At 34.5% G+C, this 16,162-nt stretch overlaps 1 protein-coding gene and 1 non-coding gene across 5 annotated transcripts in view; one reads left to right on the top strand and one right to left on the bottom strand.

The window, feature by feature from the left end:
- Nucleotides 1-16,162, bottom strand: part of LOC145295994 (hydrocephalus-inducing protein-like) — an 865,028-nt gene that overhangs the window by 204,911 nt on the left and 643,955 nt on the right. The gene's annotated exons all lie outside the window — the stretch shown is intronic.
- Nucleotides 14,541-14,613, top strand: Trnav-aac (transfer RNA valine (anticodon AAC)). Its single transcript has one exon. It is a non-coding gene; the product is annotated as a tRNA-Val (tRNA).

The following is a 16,162-nucleotide window of genomic DNA, read 5'->3' as shown; positions in this document are numbered from 1 at the left end:
AGAGTTCACATGCATTTGATGCTTATGTTTGGCTATTATAATCTGCAGTGTTCACATACATTTGATGCTTATGTTTGGCTATTATAATCTGCAGAGTTCACATGCATTTAATGCTTATGTTTAGCTATTATAATCTGCAGAGTTCACATGCATTTGATGCTTATGTTTGGCTATCATAATCTGCAGACTTCACATGAATTTGATGCTTATGTTTGGCTATTATAATCTGCAGAGTTCACATGCATTTGATGCTTATGTTTGGCTATTATAATCTGCAGTGTTAACATGAATTTGATGCTTATGTTTGGCTATTATAATCTGCAGTGTTCACATGCATTTGATGCTTATGTTTGGCTATTATAATCTGCAGAGTTCACATGCATTTGATGCTTATGTTTGGCTATTATAATCTGCAGTGTTCACAATAATTTGATGCTTATGTTTGGCTATTATTATCTTCAGAATTCACATGCATTTGATGCTTATGTTGTACTATTATAATTTGCAGAGTTCACAAGAATTTGACGGTTATGTTTGGCTATTATAATCTGCAGAATTCACATGCATTTGATGCTTATGTTTGGCTGTTATAATCTGCAGAGTTCAGAAGAATTTTATGCTTATGTTTGGCTATTATAATCTGCAGAGTTCACATGAATTTGATGCTTATGTTTGGCTATTATAATCTGCTGAGTTCACATGAATTTGAGGCTTATGTTAGGCAATTATAATCTGCAGTGTTCACATGAATTTGATGCTTATGTTTGGCTATTATAATCTGCAGAGGTCACATGCATTTGATGCTTATGTTTGGCTGTTATAATCTGCAGAGTTCACATGAATTTGATGCTTATGTTGGGCTATTATAATCTGCAGAGTTCACAAGAATTTTATGCTTATGTTTGGCTATTATAATCTGCAGAGTTCACATGAATTTGATGCTTATGTTTGGCTATTATAATCTGGTGAGTTCACATGAATTTGAGGCTTATGTTTGGCTATTATAATCTGCAGTGTTCACATGAATTTGATGGTTATGTTTGGCTATTATAATCTGCAGAGGTCACATGAATTTGATGCTTATGTTTGGCTATTATAATCTGCAGAGTTCACATGCATTTGATGCTTATGTTTGGCTATTATAATCTGCAGTGTTCGCAAGTATTTGATGGTTATGGTCGGCTATTATAATCTGCAGAGTTCACATGCATTGTATACCTCTGTTAGGCAATTATAATCTGCAGAGTCCACAAGAATTTGATGCTTATGTTTGGCTAATGTAATCTGCCGAGTCCACAAGAATTTGATGCTTATGTTTGGCTATTATAATCTGCCGAGTTCACATGCATTTGATGCTTATGTTTGGCAATTTTAATCTGCAGACTCCACAAGAATTTAATGCTTATGTTTGGCTATTATAATCTGCCGAGGTCACATGCATTTGATGCTTATGTTTGGCTATTATAATCTGCAGAGTTCACATGCATTTGATGCTTATGTTTGGCTATTATAATCTGCCGAGTTCACATGCATTAGATGCTTATGTTTGGCTATTATAATCTGCAGAGTTCACATGCATTTGATGCTTATGTTTGGCTATTATAATCTGCAGTGTTCACATACATTTGATGCTTATGTTTGGCTATTATAATCTGCAGAGTTCACATGCATTTAATGCTTATGTTCAGCTATTATAATCTGCAGAGTTCACATGCATTTGATGCTTATGTTTGGCTATCATAATCTGCAGACTCCACATGAATTTGATGCTTATGTTTGGCTATTATAATCTGCAGAGTTCACATGCATTTGATGCTTATGTTTGGCTATTATAATCTGCAGTGTTAACATGAATTTGATGCTTATGTTTGGCTATTATAATCTGCAGTGTTCACATGCATTTGATGCTTATGTTTGGCTATTATAATCTGCAGAGTTAACATGCATTTGATGCTTATGTTTGGCTATTATAATCTGCAGTGTTCACAATAATTTGATGCTTATGTTTGGCTATTATTATCTTCAGAATTCACATGCATTTGATGCTTATGTTGTACTATTATAATCTGCAGAGTTCACAAGAATTTGACGGTTATGTTTGGCTATTATAATCTGCAGAATTCACATGCATTTGAAGCTTATGTTTGGCTGTTATAATCTGCAGAGTTCAGAAGAATTTTATGCTTATGTTTGGCTATTATAATCTGCAGAGTTCACATGAATTTGATGCTTATGTTTGGCTATTATAATCTGCTGAGTTCACATGAATTTGAGGCTTATGTTAGGCAATTATAATCTGCAGTGTTCACATGAATTTGATGCTTATGTTTGGCTATTATAATCTGCAGAGGTCACATGAATTTGATGCTTATGTTTGGCTGTTATAATCTGCAGAGTTAACATGAATCTGATGCTTATGTTTGGCTATTATAATCTGGTGAGTTCACATGAATTTGAGGCTTATGTTTGGCTATTATAATCTGCAGTGTTCACATGAATTTGATGGTTATGTTTGGCTATTATAATCTGCAGAGGTCACATGAATCTATGCTTATGTTTGGCTATTATAATCTGCAGAGTTCACATGAATTTGATGCTTATGTTTGGCTATTATAATCTGCAGAGTTCACATGCATTTGATGCTTATGTTTGGCTATTATAATCTGCAGAGTTCACATACATTTGATGCTTATGTTTGGCTATTATAATCTGCAGATTTCACATGCATTTGATGGTTTTGTTTGGCTATTATAATCTGCAGAGTTCACATGAATTTGATGCTTATGTTTGGCTATTATAATCTGGTGAGTTCACATGAATTTGAGGCTTATGTTTGGCTATTATAATCTGCAGTGTTCACATGAATTTGATGGTTATGTTTGGCTATTATAATCTGCAGAGGTCACATGAATTTGATGCTTATGTTTGGCTTTTATAATCTGCAGAGTTCATATGAATTTGATGCTTATGTTTGGCTATTATAATCTGCAGAGTTCACATGCATTTGATGCTTATGTTTGGCTATTATAATCTGCAGAGTTCACATACATTTGATGCTTATGTTTGGCTATTATAATCTGCAGATTTCACATGCATTTGATGGTTGTGTTTGGCTATTATAATCTGCAGAGTTCACATGAATTTGATGCTTATGTTTGGCTATTATAATCTGCAGTGTTCACATGAATTTGATGGTTATGTTTGGCTATTATAATCTGCAGAGGTCACATGAATTTGATGCTTATGTTTGGCTATTATAATCTGCAGAGTTAACATGAATTTGATGCTTATGTTTGGCTATTATAATCTGCAGAGTTTCCAAGAATTTGATGCTTATGTTTGGCTATTATAATCTGCAGAGTTCACATGCATTGTATACCTCTGTTAGGCAATTATAATCTGCAGAGTCCACAAGAATTTGATGCTTATGTTTGGCTAATGTAATCTGCCGAGTCCACAAGAATTTGATGCTTATGTTTGGCTATTATAATCTGCCGAGTTCACATGCATTTGATGCTTATGTTTGGCAATTTTAATCTGCAGAGTCCACAAGAATTTGATGCTTATGTTTGGCTATTATAATCTGCCGAGGTCACATGCATTTGATGCTTATGTTTGGCTATTATAATCTGCAGAGTTCACATGCATTTGATGCTTATGTTTGGCTATTATAATCTGCAGATTTCACATGCATTTGATGCTTATGTTTGGCTATTATAATCTGCAGAGTTCACATGCATTTGATGCTTATGTTTGGCTATTATAATCTGCAGAGTCCACAAGAATTTGATGCTTATGTTTGGCAATTTTAATCTGCAGAGTCCACAAGAATTTGATGCTTATGTTTGGCTATTATAATCTGCAGTGTTCACATGCATTTGATGCTTATGTTTGGCTATTATAATCTGCCGAGTTCACAAGAATTTGATATTTATGTTTGGCTATTATAATCTGCAGAGTTCACATGCATTTGATGGTTATGTTTGGCAATTATAATCTGCAGAGTCCACAAGAATTTGATGCTTATGTTTGGCTATTATAATCTGCAGAGTTCACATGCATTTGATGCTTATGTTTGGCTATTATAATCTGCAGAGTTCACATGCATTTGATGCTTATGTTTGGCTATTATAATCTGCAGAGTTCACATGCATTTGATGCTTATGTTTGGCTATTATAATCTGCAGTGTTCACATGCATTTGATGCTTATGTTTGGCAATTATAATCTGCAGAATCCACAAGAATTTGATGCTTATGTTTGGCTATTATAATCTGCAGTGTTCACATGCATTTGATGCTTATGTTTGGCTATTATAATCTGCAGAGTTCACATGCATTTGATGCTTATGTTTGGCTATTATAATCTGCCGAGTTCACATGCATTTGATGCTTATGTTTGGCTATTATAATCTGCAGAGTTCACATGCATTTGATGCTTATGTTTAGCTATTATAATCTGCAGAGTTCACATGCATTTGATGCTTATGTTTGGCTATCATAATCTGCAGAATTCACATGCATTTGATGGTTATGTTTGGCAATTATAATCTGCAGAGTCCACATGAATTTGATGCTTATGTTTGGCAATTATAATCTGCAGAGTCCACCAGAATTTGATGCTTATGTTTGGCTATTATAATCTGCCGAGTTCACATGCATTTGATGCTTATGTTTGGCTATTATAAGCTGCAGAGTTCACATGCATTTGATGCTTATGTTTGGCTATTATAATCTGCAGTGTTCACATGCATTTGATGCTTATGTTTGGCTATTATAATCTGCAGAGTTCACATGAATTTGATGCTTATGTTTGGCTATTATAATCTGCAGAGTTCACAAGAATTTTATGCTTATGTTTAGCTATTATAATCTGCAGAGTTCCCATGAATTTGATGCTTATGTTTGGCTATTATAATCTGGTGAGTTCACATGAATTTGAGGCTTATGTTTGGCTATTATAATCTGCAGTGTTCACATGAATTTGATGGTTATGTTTGGCTATTATAATCTGCAGAGGTCACATGAATTTGATGCTTATGTTTGGCTGTTATAATCTGCAGAGTTCACATGAATTTGATGCTTATGTTGGGCTATTATAATCTGCAGAGTTCACAAGAATTTTATGCTTATGTTTGGCTATTATAATCTGCAGAGTTCACATGAATTTGATGCTTATGTTTGGCTATTGTAATCTGGTGAGTTCACATGAATTTGAGGCTTATGTTTGGCTATTATAATCTGCAGTGCTCACATGAATTTGATGGTTATGTTTGGCTATTATAATCTGCAGAGGTCACATGAATTTGATGGTTATGTTTGGCTATTATAATCTGCAGAGTTCACATGAATTTGATGCTTATGTTTGGCTATTATAATCTGCAGAGTTCCCAAGAATTTGATGCTTATGTTTGGCTATTATAATCTGCAGAGTTCACATGCATTTGATGCTTATGTTTGGCTATTATAATCTGAAGTGTTCGCAAGAATTTGATGGTTATGTTCGGCTATTATAATCTGCAGAATTCACATGCATTTGATACCTCTGTTAGGCAATTATAATCTGGTGAGTCCACAAGAATTTGATGCTTATGTTTGGCTAATGTAATCTGCCGAGTCCACAAGAATTTGATGCTTATGTTTGGCTATTATAATCTGCCGAGTTCACATACATTTGATGCTTATGTTTGGCAATTTTAATCTGCAGAGTCCACAAGAATTTGATGCTTATGTTTGGCTATTATAATCTGCCGAGTTCACATGCATTTGATGATTATGTTTGGCTATTATAATCTGCAGAGTTCACATGCATTTGATGCTTATGTTTGGCTATTATAATCTGCAGAGTTCACATGCATTTGATGCTTATGTTTGGCTATTATAATCTGCAGAGTTCACATGCATTTGATGCTTATGTTTGGCTATTATAATCTGCAGAGTCAACAAGAATTTGATGCTTATGTTTGGCAATTTTAATCTGCAGAGTCCACAAGAATTTGATGCTTATGTTTGGCTATTATAATCTGCAGTGTTCACATGCATTTGATGCTTATGTTTGGCTATTATAATCTGCCGAGTTCACAAGAATTTGATATTTATGTTTGGCTATTATAATCTGCAGAGTTCACATGCATTTGATGCTTATGTTTGGCAATTTTAATCTGCAGAGTCTACAAGAATTTGATGCTTATGTTTGGCTATTATAATCTGCCGAGTTCACATGCATTTGATGCTTATGTTTGGCTATTATAATCTGCAGAGTTCACATGCATTTGATGCTTATGTTTGGCTATTATAATCTGCAGTGTTCACATGCATTTGATGCTTATGTTTGGCAATTATAATCTGCAGAGTCCACAAGAATTTGATGCTTATGTTTGGCTATTATAATCTGCAGTGTTCACATGCATTTGATGCTTATGTTTGGCTATTATAATCTGCAGAGTTCACATGCATTTGATGCTTATGTTTGGCTATTATAATCTGCCGAGTTCACATGCATTTGATGCTTATGTTTGGCTATTATAAGCTGCAGAGTTCACATGCATTTGATGCTTATTTTTGGCTATTATAATCTGCAGTGTTCACATGCATTTGATGCTTATGTTTGGCTATTATAATCTGCAGAGTTCACATGAATTTGATGCTTATGTTTGGCTATTATAATCTGCAGAGTTCACATGCATTTGATGCTTATGTTTGGCTATTATAATCTGCAGTGTTTACATGAATTTGATGCTTATGTTTGGCTATTATAATCTGCAGTGTTCACATGCATTTGATGCTTATGTTTGGCTATTATAATCTGCAGAGTTCACATGCATTTGATGCTTATGTTTGGCTATTATAATCTGCAGTGTTCACATGAATTTGATGCTTATGTTTGGCTATTATTATCTTCAGAATTCACATGCATTTGATGCTTATGTTTGACTATTATAATCTGCAGAGTTCACAAGAATTTGACGGTTATGTTTGGCTATTATAATCTGCAGAATTCACATGCATTTGATGCTTATGTTTGGCTGTTATAATCTGCAGAGTTCACATGAATTTGATGCTTATGTTTGGCTATTATAATCAGCAGAGTTCACAAGAGTTTTATGCTTATGTTTAGCTATTATAATCTGCAGTGTTCACATGAATTTGATGCTTATGTTTGGCTATTATAATCTGGTGAGTTCACATGCATTTGAGGCTTATGTTTGGCTATTATAATCTGCAGTGTTCACATGAATTTGATGGTTATGTTTGGCTATTATAATCTGCAGAGGTCACATGCATTTGATGCTTATGTTTGGCTGTTATAATCTGCAGAGTTCACATGAATTTGATGCTTATGTTGGGCTATTATAATCTGCAGAGTTCACATGAATTTGATGTTTATATTTGGTAATTGTAATCTGGTGAGTTCACATAAATTTGAGGCTTATGTTTGGCTATTATAATCTGCAGTGTTCACATGAATTTGATGGTTATGTTTGGCTATTATAATCTGCAGAGGTCACATGAATTTGATGCTTATGTTTGGCTATTATAATCTGCAGAGTTCACATGCATTTGATGCTTATGTTTGGCTATTATAATCTGCAGAGTTCACATGAATTTGATGCTTATGTTTGGCTATTATAATCTGCAGAGTTCACATGCATTTGATGCTTATGTTTGGCTATTATAATCTGCAGAGTTCACATGCATTTGATGCTTATTTTTGGCTATTATAATCTGCAGAGTTCCCAAGTATTTGATGCTTATGTTTGGCTATTATAATCTGCAGAGTTCACATGCATTTGATACCTCTGTTAGGTAATTATAATCTGCAGAGTACACAAGAATTTTATGCTTATGTTTGGCTATTATAATCTGCCGAGTTCACAAGAATTTGATGGTTATGTTTGGCTATTATAATCTGCAGAGTTCACATGCATTGGGTGCTTGTGTTTGGCTATTATAATCTGCAGAGTTCACAAGAATTTGATGCTTATGTTTGGCTATTATAATCTGGTGAGTTCACAAGAATTTGATATTTATGTTTGGCTATTATAATCTGCAGAATTCACATGCATTTGATTCTTATGTTAGGCAATTTTAATCTGCAGAGTCCACAAGAATTTGATGCTTATGTTTGGCTATTATAATCTGCCGAGTTCACATGCATTTGATGCTTATATTTGGCTATTATAATCTGCAGAGTTCACATGCATTTGATGCTTATGTTTGGCTATTATAATCTGCAGATTTCACATGCATTTGATGCGTATGTTTGGCTATTATAATCTGCAGTGTTCACATGCATTTGATGCTTATGTTTGGCAATTATAATCTGCAGAGTTCACATGAATTTGATGCTTATGTTTGGCAATTATAATCTGCAGAGTTCACATGAATTTGATGCTTATGTTTGGCAATTATAATCTGCAGAGTCCACAAGAATTTGATGCTTATGTTTTGCTATTATAATCCGCCGAGTTCACATGCATTTGATGGTTATGTTTGGCAATTATAATCTGCAGAGTCCACAAGAATTTGATGCTTATGTTTGGCAATTATAATCTGCAGAGTCCACAAGAATTTGATGCTTATGTTTGGCTATTATAATCTGCCGAGTTCACATGCATTTGATGCTTATGTTTGGCTATTATAATCGTCAGAATTCACATGAATTTGATACTTATGTTCCACTGGTGAAGTAATCCCTTGGAAGGTAAGCTTCTAGAGTATTGGCATAGGTAGCAGTCGTTAACCCTCTCTTAAACATTGACAACTATATCAGGTCAGCACACATAGTTATGGGCAACGGCCCTTAATCTTAATCAGCCAATATGCCATTAGTGAAGATCATCCAAGATTTATTCCCTCCGACAATGGCGGATTATTATACACAGTAGACACTACATGTTTTTGAGCATAGAATGACAAAAATGCAGGATCCTGTAGATGAGCGTTACGTCTTGTTAGCGGGTTAAAGGATAATAAATGAAAAGAATACAGAATTTTTAGGAACGAAACATGTATTCACATAAATTATAGGCAAAGTGATTTGAGTCATACCATTCTCAAAAGTAGGGTGTTTGCACATGACCGACTTGGTCGAGTACCAATCTCTGTCGGGCATGGTACTCGATACCGGAAGTGACGTCATGAGATAGCCCATTAATCCCATGGAGGGGCGTCTCTCCCAAGCTTTTTGTTCATAAAAGCTGTCAGTACCTCTTCTTTTTAGGGTTTACCATCAATGGCTCGGTACCCTTTCTCTTACAGAACGACCACCATAGTTCAGGTGTTGGTTGAGAAGGTTCAAGATCCAAAGTTTTGAAGACAGTGTTCATCGGCTCATCTTCCAATGGTGGACTGTCGCTGGTTTCAACTGATCAACATCTTAGTTGGTTCTGGTAACGTTTGTGGGTATATGTTGGTCCTTGGATGATATATACCATGTCACCAATTCTCTTAGTAATTGTACCCACCTTCCAGAATGATGTGTTGTTTTTATAACTTTTGAAAAAACCCTCTTTTACCTGGCATGAACCTGGTATGAAACGTTTACTGGGTACATAAGTTGTCACTAGTGGCCTTGACTGTTTGGGTAAGAGCTTGTAAAAAACGGATCTCATTTTTCGTGCAGGTGAGACTGCTGTTGGTGTGTTTGGGTTGGGTGTAATCCTATACATGTGTAGAAATTGTTGAAATGCTTTTTAATTGGCACAGGTTTTTTAGCTTCCAGCTTTGCCGTTTCAGTTCTTTTGCCTCCTTTAGCAGATTTCGTTGAAGCTTTCTTGTTCGATTTTTCTGTTGCGGCAAATGGGACGTTTTGTTTCTTCTTGAAAACGGGCAGAGTATTTTCTTTTAGTTCGAATCTTGCTATAGCCTTTGCACATTTTCCTAGTCCTGGTGAGAATACTTATAGAAATTCCTCTTTTAACTCGTCCTTCAGTTGTTGCGCTACCTTGCTGTCTTCTACCCTATGACAGAATTTATTCATAGGTTGGTTCCACAATTCGAATCGCTTCATCCAATCAGTACCAAACAGGTTTTCAAATGTCCTATGTATATACACTTTCACTTTTTTAGTAACACCATTTAAGGTCACTGGGAGTGTGAGCTCTCCCTCAAATTCCACTTTATTGCCTGTTACAGCTCGAGCTGATTTGTTCATCTTCCGCATGGTTGGTTTCCTTAGCCTTTTCCATGTCTTAAGATTAATGATCGACAGGTCTGATCCAGAATCCAATTGTAGATGCACCATTTTATTTGCGATGTTTGACATATTTGTGACAGTTCTTATCCGAATCCAAGTTGAATCTAGTCTGTCAGATGCTGTTCTTGACCTTGTTCTTCCTGCACTGGGTCGCTTTGTGGCCCTTCCTGCCACATTCGTTGCAGTACTTATATTTGTAAAAACATTGAATTGACCAATGTTTCCCGCCGCAGCGATAGCATGGGCTTGTAGGGGATCCGGGTCTTGTGACTGCGTGGTACTTATTAGGCGTAGCTTGAGTTTTCTTACTTCCAGCTTTGCTTTTTCAGGGTGAGTATTTTTCCGGTCTGACTCCTCGATGTGTGTCGAGTTGTTCCTTATGCAGACTACCCGTTGACAATCCTCGGCCAACTTCTGGAGGGTGAGGCCCTATTCGCTCTCAAGTCTAGAGAGAACACGTCTAATCTCAGTGTTTTTGGATGAGACTAGACCCTGCAGAAAAATTAAACACTTGAAGTCATCTGCCGATAAGTCAGATAGATGGAAATCATCGCAGTGTTTATTTACTATGGACGCGAAGGTTAGGTAATCATCGTTGTTGCTTTTTTTGCAGGTTCAAGCACTTCCATCTTCTATGAAAGAGTGTAGAATTTGGGCTGAACAATTCGGATAAAAGTTTGACCGCTTCAGAGAATTCCAATTCACTCATCTTCCTGAGGAGAATACAATCCACAAAATTGCTATGTTCTGGGGTCCCTAATTTCCTCAAAAGTAGGCAAACTTTCTTAGCATTGCTTCACTCTTGACAATCCATGGTGAATAGGTCCTCATATCTCCGATAGAAAGCGTCAAACGTCCCATCCAACTCAGGTTGGTAGTTGAACGTTTCTATAGCATTCCATATTGTACTTTGGGAAAAAGCAAAACTGTTGTCCCTGTGTTCCATTCTATCGAATATTTTTAACAATAGTTGTTATGGGGTTAAATGGTAATAAATGAAAGGAACACAATTTGCTATAATTTTTCCTTGTGAGTGAAATTGTTTTGGAAACAAAGGCAACGAGTTTCTCTGATCCAAAACGAACCCAAACTAGCATCACAATATAATATCAATTCTTTTTCAAAGTCATAATGGATTAAAACATTTACACTCTGTAATAAATCCTTAGTTTGCTGTCTGTGTCTGTGTTCCATTTCCAGGAGACACCTTTCTGCTCGAGGTAAAAGAGAGGATCTAGCTTATACACAATGTTGGAAACATCTCTGGTGTAAAACTAGAAGAGTTTTAAGAACACCTTAAGTTCAGTTTCATTCTTGGAAGAAGGTGCATTTCAGATGGCATAGAACTTTTCTTCTATGAGATGGAGACTTTTAGAGTCAATTCAATGATCTCAGTATGTCACGGACTATACTATGAATTTACTTTTGTTCAGACAAATACAGGTTTTTTTAAAGTTTCCCTTATCTCCTGTCAAGATTGTTTAAGTGTCCAAAACAGTAGAACCTATTATCAATATAGCGTCTTGATAAAAGACAACATGTGATTCATTTACAAACAAATTATCCATACAGCACTGGTAGAAGCCAGGAGCTGACTTTACTCCCAAACTCAGACAGTTGTACCAATTGTGTTAATTGTAAGATACTGCTTTGAGTTTTTCTCTAAAGGCACTTGTAGGAATGCTGCTATAAAAGCAGCCTATTCTAAGTACTGTATAGGTTCAACAATGTCCTAATCGATTCAATTCTTTGTTCACCTTTTCATGCAAGGCAAACGACACATGTACAAAACTTATAGAATATTAGCTTTGTATTTGAGTCTACATTAAATTTTGCTGTTGTAACCCTTTAATGTGCCTAATACATTCTGGAAGACATCAGGATATTTTTCTACATCTTCAATAACCAGTATAACATTTATTGATTTTAGTTGATGAACACATTCCCAGCATAGTTGCATAACTTGAAACCACGATACATAGTTGCATAACTTGAAACTACAAAACTGTCAATCATTGTAATCTACTGACATCTGACACCTCCTCTCATGGAGGTCACTAATTTTTGTGATATGAGCTCCATAGTTTGGGCTTATCTGCTTCATATCATGGGTCGTCAAATACAATGCATCAATGAAACATCAACCCGAGTTCCCATCTCCATCTCAACCATGCAGCCATTAATGCCCAGCAACACAATCAGAAGGTCTATTCTGCTATTTCCACTGAGATTCAAATGCTTGTGTATTGAGACAGAATCGTTATCTGCAAGTTCACCTTGTGCTTTGCCATTGCTGATTTTATGGGTTGTTTGGTTTTGTTTTTCTTCATATTCTTTCGGGTCAAGCAAGCTGGTTAGATTTGTAACAAAAAAATTACAAACTCTTTTTTAAGAGGAGGGAGAGTGTTTGCTATTGCACCTGGGACACAATTTTTGTTTCAGTTTTGATTTTCAAAGTGGAGTAACTTAATAATGTTATCAGTTAATAAAACATTTTGTATTTGTGCATATATATTTTCAATATTTACTCTCTCTCTCTCTCTCTCTCTCTCTCTCTCTCTCTCTCTCTCTCTGTGTGTGTGTGTGTGCGTGTGTGTGTGTGTGTTAGAAGAATACATGTCTACACGTCCCTGAAGGGCAAAATTGATTTCATAAATAAAATAGTTTTGCACCACTTTTATGCCATCTTATGAATAGTAAAATTGAGATATAATGATACTAAACATTACATCTGGAATCTTTATTCAAACTTTGATAAAAATTTATTACATGATTTTGATTCTATATAATGTCTCAAATCTAAGGCTTAAGTGTTGTATATTGAAGGGGATAGCTCCCGGTTTTTGTTAGAAACGAAGTAATTAGTATCAAACCTAATAATTATTAAAGGAGAATGCTGGAATTGAACTCAGTATCAAAAGTTAAAGTGAATTTACATACAATTCCAGGAATGCAATGGGATTATCCATTGTAGTTAGAAATGAATATAAAAACAAAATTAGAAGAATAATGAGCAATCAAATGTCCTTTGTGTCACCAGGAAGCATATGCAATATCCACATGCAAAACATGCACATGGTGGCCACATTCTGACGTCACAAAGAAATATCGATTCAATATATACAGTTGTTAGGGTTCAAAAACAGTTTGGCAGTTGAAAGAGGAGAGACAGGGCAGTCAGATTTCAGTTCAAGCTGGAAAGAGAGTTAGCCTAAGCTCCTTCAGGAAGCGAAGGGGGGGGGGAAGACAAAATGTAGCAATCTAACATGACATTGGATTCTCATCATTCTCATCATCAGCTGGAAAAAAATGTCTTCATATTGTTATGTAAGGCTTTGTCTTCATTTGTCATCAACCGCAAGGTAATGAGTTTTGTCTTCGTCTTGTATAATGAACTTTATATGAAACCTATTCCAAAATGTTAACTGTATCCATATAATGTATCCCCCCTCCATGTTTAAAGAACTGTTCATTACACTTCTCTCATCTCTTCACGTATAATCTATCTCCAATTATAAATTATAAATGTACCCCACCTATAGAACATAAAAAGCTTAAGAAGAAAATGAAATTTAGGAAATCATGCTTAATTGGTGCCTGATGACTATGGATCAAACTGAATGTAAATCTAATATATTGGAATTTTCCAATTGGAGACTGCACCCATAAATTTCAAATTGGAGGTTGCGCCTCTTAAAATTGTTTAAAATACACTAAAGAAACTAAAATTTCAGGAATTCAAATTTACAATTTTAACAAAGGTCTTTCATCCTCGTTTTACCCTCTTTGTATAAAACTAAATTGAACTACATATCACTCACCTTTGACTCCTTATGCCTAGTAGTTGTATTCCAAAATTCATAATAACCATTTATCAGTTTAGGATTGAATCCTGTACATACAAATGTATAAATATGCCTAATTTATATATATATATATATATATATATATATATATATATATATATATATATATATATATATATATATATAAATATTAGTCGAGCAAGGAACTGCTACACTCAACAAAATGTTGTGTCAAAGCTAAGTTTACTTGCGATGACTAATATTCCGTAATGAAGCTTCAGGTATACAATATTAAAACAAATTTTTAATTAACTCACCAAATATTTAATGAATTTTTTTGAATAATGATAATAATACTCTTCATGTTTTTTTTTTTTTCTGATTCATTTGAGATATTATTTTATATCTAATATTATTTTATCTAATATCGAAAAAGTCTTTTTGCAATTTTGGTTCATAAGATTTTTCTGTGCATGTAAAAGATTGCAACATTAAAGATGCAATAATAATTGTATATACAATATCAAGCAGTCGTTAAGGTTTCATGGTGTAGTGGTTATCACGTCTGCTTAACATGCAGAAGGTCGTGAGTTCGAAGCTCGCTGAAATCTAGAAAGATTACATTTTGTTTTTATATTTAATTCTGCAACGTTCTTATTTTTATATAGATATACATACATAAATTAATCGCAAAAAAAAAACACAAAATAAATATCTTTATTAAGCTTCAGATTATTTGAGATGAACATTAATCATTTAACTAAATTCGATTATTCAGATTCAATCCATTATATGTTCTCAAAGTATAATAAATATTCTCAAGTTAAAAAAGACACGCTCTACTAACACCAGATGTTATATACCTGCAAACATGAGATTACAAAAAACATAATGACAATAATAGTTCGAATAAACTATAAACTTGAAACGTCGTCAGAAATTATTTTAAAAAACGATATAAATTAAATTTAACAAACGATATGTTGAATTTGTGCAAGCTGAGTATGAGCTTTCTCATGAACTCTTTGTGACTAGATCTCAACTACCTTTGTCACTCAGATATGCTTTGTCCGCAAAACCCATGGTATTTCAGTCGATGGTATCATTGTTGATTTGGGATCTTATGTCTTTTCAGATGGAATGGCCTATGTAGCTTTGGCACGTGCTAGAAAACTGTGCAATGTTTATTTGATTGACTTTGATTCTCATAAATTGATCATGTGTGACAAAAGTGCATGAACTGAATATAATAGATTGAGACAATTTACCACCTTCTTTTATTGTCTGACATCATAAAAAGCACATCAAACATTGATTTGCCAATTCAGCAATTGAAAAGATTGCTTGTCCCTGGCACTCATAGTGTTGTTGGCCTTAGAGAATCGATTAGAGGTGTTTTTTTATAGTGGCCAACAAGAAGATGTCATTGCATTTTGGAAATGTTTGATAAACAATTGCTCTGACACTTCCAAACAATGATTCAATTTTGAAGAAAGTAAAATACTGAAATATGTTAAAATACATGAAATGCACTGCAACAGACTACAAGATAGTGAATCCAATTGCACCTTTAAAGTTGGCTGTGGATTACAAACTCAGCCGATTAAACTCCATCATACTGATGGTCACCATCAACTCAAAAGATGGTTCAAATCTGACTCTTCAATGCCCAAACATTGTAACAAATGTCAACAAATTACTGAGCACTTGGAAAAAGTTGCTAGAACTTTTCCTGCTGAAATAAAATATTTGTGAGTTCAAATAAATAGATTTTTATTTGTAAATGACACTCCCCAGCGAATTAATGCTGAAATTATGAATTTCAATACAAAAAACAAAATATTTTTGCGACAAATTTCAAATTTCAAAGCAGCTATTATGCTCACTTTGAATAGAGCTGATTTGGGGCATTATACTTACATTGTTAGAAATAATAATGATAAGTGGAATATTGTCAGTGACACTAATATTTCCCATAATATCAATTTTTCATTCCAAAATTGTTGGCATTTTTTTTTTAAATATATTTTTAAAAAAAATGCCAACAAAAAAATCGACAAAAACAGGCCATATATCAAATCTAAATAGTAAAAAATATTGGTAGCTTTCCTCCTTAAAATGTGGTGATTTGTTGCCGTTTCTAATTGCTCCAAAAATGCA

This window comes from Euprymna scolopes, chromosome 2, assembly GCF_053919585.1.
Source record: "Euprymna scolopes isolate OS-2025 chromosome 2, ASM5391958v1, whole genome shotgun sequence".
Lineage (NCBI taxonomy): Eukaryota > Metazoa > Mollusca > Cephalopoda > Sepiida > Sepiolidae > Euprymna > Euprymna scolopes.
Note: the sequence above shows the minus strand (reverse complement) of the source record. Positions and strands in the feature narration are given on the sequence as shown.